Below are 5,561 nucleotides of genomic sequence, written 5' to 3'. Positions count from 1 at the left end.
GAGGGAACAGGAACAGATCATGACCACGCTCCCCCGGTCAGGGAGCAGCAGCTTCCAAGACAGATCTGGTCTTCTTCAGCAGAGACAGGAGGGGAGGGATGCGGCAGAGGGGGCAGTAAGGGAGCCCGGTCCTAAGGGGGCTGTGCCCCCACCAACTGTGCTAGGCCCACCGCACCCAGGTGATGAAAGTGGGACCCTCAGAGCTCCAGAGAGACTCTGTGTGTGTGCGTGTGTGTGCATGTGTGTGCGTGTGTGAGACAGGCATTTGACAGCAATTCAGTCACTTCATCTCCAAACCCAGGCACTGGCTGGCACCTCCCACCAGGGAGGCCCTTGGGGACTTGGTCACGCTGAGGCCCCTGCTGGTATCTGCCCTCCTCCTCCTCCTCCTCCTAACCTTCCCACCATGTTCCCTCTCTTCCTCTTTCCCTTCTTCCAAGAAAAGAACTCATATTAGGTGTTTCTGCTACCAAACCAGAAGCTATGTACGTGCCGTTTGGGGACGAGGCTGGAGAGAAACAGCGCAAGCCTTTTTATTCGAGCTGCACACGTCAAGCTGCATCTCTGGTCTGTTTGTGATCAAATGGGTTGTAAGTTGCATATCCCTGATTAATTAATGAGCCACTTGCGACATTTAACTGGGATCAAGGTGCATTTCTAAAGTGTAAGCAAGTGAAAGAAATATCTCCCAGACAAAAAAACGATCCATACACACCTCTGCCAGAAAAGCATTTCAAGGTCTTCGTATCCAGGCTGATTTCCCAGAGCCAGCCGTTCTGCCTCCAAGTCCCCAGTACTAAACCCAGTCCTGGCTCACAGTAGGATTAGTCAGAATTTGTTGGATAAATAAATTGGCCTTCAAAATATAGTCCCAGGATATACACACAGAATAGCTAATATATCCATTTTTATTGAATAGGAAAGCATGTCCCAAGTAGCAAGTCAATAGTGACAAAATAAAGCTAGAATTAGCACCAGCCCACAAGCCAGGAGTGTGGATCCTTGCTGGAGCTGGCTGATGGATACCTAGGATTGATAAAAACCATTCTCTCTTCTTTGGGCATTACATTTTAAAAATATGCTTGAAAAAAGTAAAAATATGTTTGAATTCTTCCACAATACATTTTTTTTTTGGTCCCTATCCTAGGAAAAATTTAGTTGAAACAAAGTAGAAATTTTAGGGAAAGTGACACATACGACTCACAAGGTTGGTATCACACCCTTTTTCAACAGGGACGCTCACCCACATTTCCCCTCTGTCCAGCCAAAGAAGCGTGAAGCTCATAGCACGTTTATTCAGGGATGCTCTTTGGTGCTAACTTGATGCTCCTGCAAACGTGAACTCTAACCCACCAAATATGAGCGATGATAAATTATTACTTCATGACTTCTTCAATGGCAACAGATTAAAAAGAAAAAAATAGCAAACAATCCTAAAGAAAGTGTTTTGGCTTGCGGCTCAGCACTGCGGGAAATCATTAAACCCTTTGAAAGTGAAAGTGGCTTAGTTATGTCCAACTCTTTGGGACCCCATGGACTATATCAGTTCAGTTCAGTCGCTCAGTCGTGTCCCATTCTTTGCGACCCCTATATAGTCCAAGGAATTCTACAGGACAGAATACTAGAGTGAGTAGCCTTTCTCTTCTCCAGGGTATCCTCCCAACCCAGGGATTGAACCCAGGTCTCCCACCTTGCAGGCAGATTCTTTACCAGCTAAGCCACAAGGGAAGACCAAGAATACTGAAGTGGGTAGCCTATCCCTTCTCCAGCGGATCTTCCTGACCCAGGAATAGAACCAAGGTCTCCTGCATTGCAGGCAGATTCTTTACCAACTGAGCTACCAGGGAAGCCCTATTAAACCCTTTAGGAAAACCGATTTTAGAAACAAATCTAGCAGGAGACACTGCTGCTGCTGCTAAGTCACTTCAGTCGTGTCCAACTCTGTGTGACCCCAGAGACGGCAGCCCACCAGGCTCCCCCGTCCCTGGGATTCTCCAGGCAAGAACACTGGAGTGGGTTGCCATTGCCTTCTCCAATGCTTGAAAGCGAAAAGTGAAAGTGAAGTCGCTCGGTCGTGTCTGACTTAGCAACCCCATGGACTGCAGCCTACCAGGCTCTTCCATCCATGGGATTTTCCAGGCAAGAGTACTAGAGTGGGGTGCCATTGCCTTCTCCAGCAGGAGACACAAACCACCAATTTCTAGCAAAGTTCCATTACTTCAAGAAATCTTGTACAAAATGTAAAACAAGGACAGTGAACACGAATGCTCTATCTTCTGACGGCGCTGTTTTAGTGTCTGCATTTGTGTTTATCAGGTGCTTTCAGTTTTGACCATTTGTAAAGGGTTTTATTCTATATCTTTTCCATGCAGTTGTTTTCAATTCTTGAAAACAATTTTAAAGTACCTGGAAATTTAAACCTCGATCATAATTTGAAAAGACAAGTATCACACTGCTGTATTTAAAATGGACAACCCACAAGGACCTCCTGTACAGTACAGGGAACTCTGCTCAGTGTTTTGTGGAGTCCGGATAGGAGGGGGGTTTGGGGGTGAATGGGCACATGTATGTGAATGACTGAGTCCCTTTGCTGTCCACCTGAAACTATCACAACGCTGTTCATCAGCTCTACTCTAATACGAAATACAAAGTTAAATAAGAAAAGACAAGTACCTAAATATTGACTATGTAAATATTCAAATAAGTGCCATTCATATGGGCAGTAAAATAAGTCAGCATGCTTGGGCATTTTAATGGGTTCCCACATGCTCTCTGAATGATTCAAACTGTCTTGTTAAACAGGCAGATTACAACAGATTTTCAAAAGGGAACACACCGCAAAGTCACAAAACTCTTCTTAACCCTGTGATTTGAACAAGCAGAATCATTTCACAAATGCTGAGACTGTATTCCCAAACACATTCCAGAATGACCTTGGAAATTCAGTGCAATGAATATATTATTTTTGGAGTTTGGGGGAAAGACTTAAAGATAGTTACCAGGGGCCGGGGGAGATAAGAGAGATATTATTTAAGGATACAAATGTGTAGGAATTCCCCAATGGTCCAGTGGTTAGGGGGCTTCCCTGCTGGTTCAGATGGCAAAGAATCCACCTGAAATGCAGGAGACCCAGGTTCCATCCCCGGGTTGGGAAGATTCCCTGGAGAAGGGAATGGCTACCCTCTTTAGGGATCTTCCCTGTAGCTCAGATGGTAAAGAATCTGTTTGCAATGCAGGAGACCCAGGTTCGATCCCTGGGTCGGGAAGATCCTCTGGAGAAGGGAATGGCAATCCACTCCAGTATTCTTGCGTGGAGAATCCCATGGACAGAGGAGTCTGGCGGGCCACAGTTCATGGGGTTGCAAAGAGTCGGACACGACTGAGCGACTAACACCACCACTACTCTCCGCTCTAGTACTCTTGCCTGGAGAATCCCATGGACAAAGGAGCCTTGCGGGCTACAGTCCTTGGGGGCGCAGAGTCAGACACAACTGAATGACTGACACTTTCACTTATTTTTTTCACTTTCCAGTGGTTACGACTTGGCACTTTCACTGCAGGAAGCCCAGGTTGAATCCCTGGTAGGGGAACTAAGATCCCACAGGCCTCCTAGAGTGGCCAAAATAATAATAATAATAATAAAAATTTGCAACTAGTATATAAGTAAGTCCTGGAGATCTAATGCACAGTGTGATGATTATAAATAACAATGTTAATTGTTCAGTCATGTCTGACAACAAATATTTTATTAGAAATATCAAATTTGCTCAGAGACTATATTGTAAATATTCTCACCACAAAAAAAAAGAAATAACTATGTGATGCCATAGAGGTGTCAACTGACACTACAGTGGCAATCGTATTACAATATATATATGGATCAAATCAACATGTTACGCAACTGAAACTTACACAATGTCACATGTCAAATATGTTTCAATTAAGAAAGAAAAAAATCGCACATTTATTTATTTTTTTTTTAATCACTGAGACAGAAGCCATGTGAAAAAGAGAGTTCAACTCCAAAGACTGGACCTAAAATTAAAATTTGTTTTCAATTGCCACCACATTAAATGTATCCATATACACACTTTCCAAATAAACACTCAAAATGAATGATTGTGAAGGAGCGCTCCATGGACCAATCAAACATCAGCCTTATCGAAAGCAGTTGATTTGTCTGTAAAGACGGAGCTCTCCATGGGAAGTTCCACCAAAGGCTGGAACAAACCGGGCCATTTCGGTAAAAATCGTTGCTGTTCAGTCGCTCAGTCATGTACGACTCTTTGCGACCCCATGGACTACAGCACGCCAGGCCTCCCTGTCCATCACCATCTCCCAGAGTTTGCTTACACTCGTGTCCATTGAGTCAGTGATGCCATCCAACCGTCTCATCCTCTGTCGTCCCCTTCTCCTCCTGCCTTCAATTTGGTAAAAAAATAAAAAGTGATAAACCCACCTGGGAACGATCAAACAGGCTGTGACTTTGCAGGACTAGCAGATGGTCCCCAAAAGGTCACTGCAACCTTTCCCATCTCAGTGAGTGGCAGCTGTGACTTAGGCCAAAACCTGGGAGGCATCTTCCTCTCTCTCTCTAACCCTGCATCCAATCTGTCGGCAAATCCTAAACTTGAAAGCGTATCTCTCTCCTTTGGCACCAGACTGCCTCCATCATGGGTTGCATGCACGCTCCCCGGAAAGGCCTGTCCCAGTTGGTTCTGTCCCCCTGTCACAGGGTCCCCACCTGGCTGAAGCTGACGCCTGAGGTCATGAAGGAGCAGACCTACAAACTGGTCAAGAAGAGCCTGACTCCCTCACGAATCGGGGTGGTCCTCAGAGACTCACATGCTGTTACACAGTACATTCTGTGACAGGCAATAAAATCTTGAGAATTCTTAAGTCTAAAGGACTTGCTCCTGATTTTCCTGAGGATCTCTACCATTTAATTAAGAAAGCCGTTGCGGTTTGAAAGCATCTTGAGAGGAAAAGAAAGGATAAAGATGCTCAATTGCATCTGATTCTGATTGACAGCCCCATTCACTGGTGGGCTGGATATTACAAGACCAAACAAGTCCTTCCCCTCAACCGGAAATACACATCTGCAGCATTTGGCTTGATTGCATAAACTTGTCTGTTGTACTCAAGCAATAAAACTAGAAAGAAAGGGATTTCCCAGGTGGCTCAGTGGTAAAGAATTTGCCTGCCAATGCAGGAGATACGGATTCGATTCCTGGGCCAGGAAGATGCCTCAGAGCTACTAAGCCCAAGCACTACAATTACTGAGCCCATGTGCCACAAGCCTGAACACCCTAGAGTGTAGGCTCCACCACAAAAGAAGCTCCCACAGCGAGGAGCCTTCACACCACAACTGGACTGTCACCTCGCCTAGCAGCAACTAGAGAAAAGTCTGCACAGTAACAAAGACCCAGCACAGCCATAAATAAAATTATTTTTTAAAGGACTAGGAAAAAAAAATGAAAGAAAATATATCCAGAATATGACCACTTCTCACACCTCTATCTGGGCCACCACGGTGTGATGTCTGGATTCTTCCCGAAGCC

At 45.1% G+C, this 5,561-nt stretch overlaps 1 pseudogene; it reads left to right on the top strand.

Moving 5' to 3' along the window:
- The first annotated feature begins 4,673 nt into the window (after nt 1–4,673).
- Nucleotides 4,674–5,125, top strand: LOC109563689 (small ribosomal subunit protein uS15-like; annotated as a pseudogene).
- The last annotated feature ends 436 nt before the right edge of the window (nt 5,126–5,561 follow it).

Source organism: Bos indicus, chromosome 1 (genome assembly GCF_029378745.1).
Source record: "Bos indicus isolate NIAB-ARS_2022 breed Sahiwal x Tharparkar chromosome 1, NIAB-ARS_B.indTharparkar_mat_pri_1.0, whole genome shotgun sequence".
Lineage (NCBI taxonomy): Eukaryota > Metazoa > Chordata > Mammalia > Artiodactyla > Bovidae > Bos > Bos indicus.
Note: the sequence above shows the minus strand (reverse complement) of the source record. Positions and strands in the feature narration are given on the sequence as shown.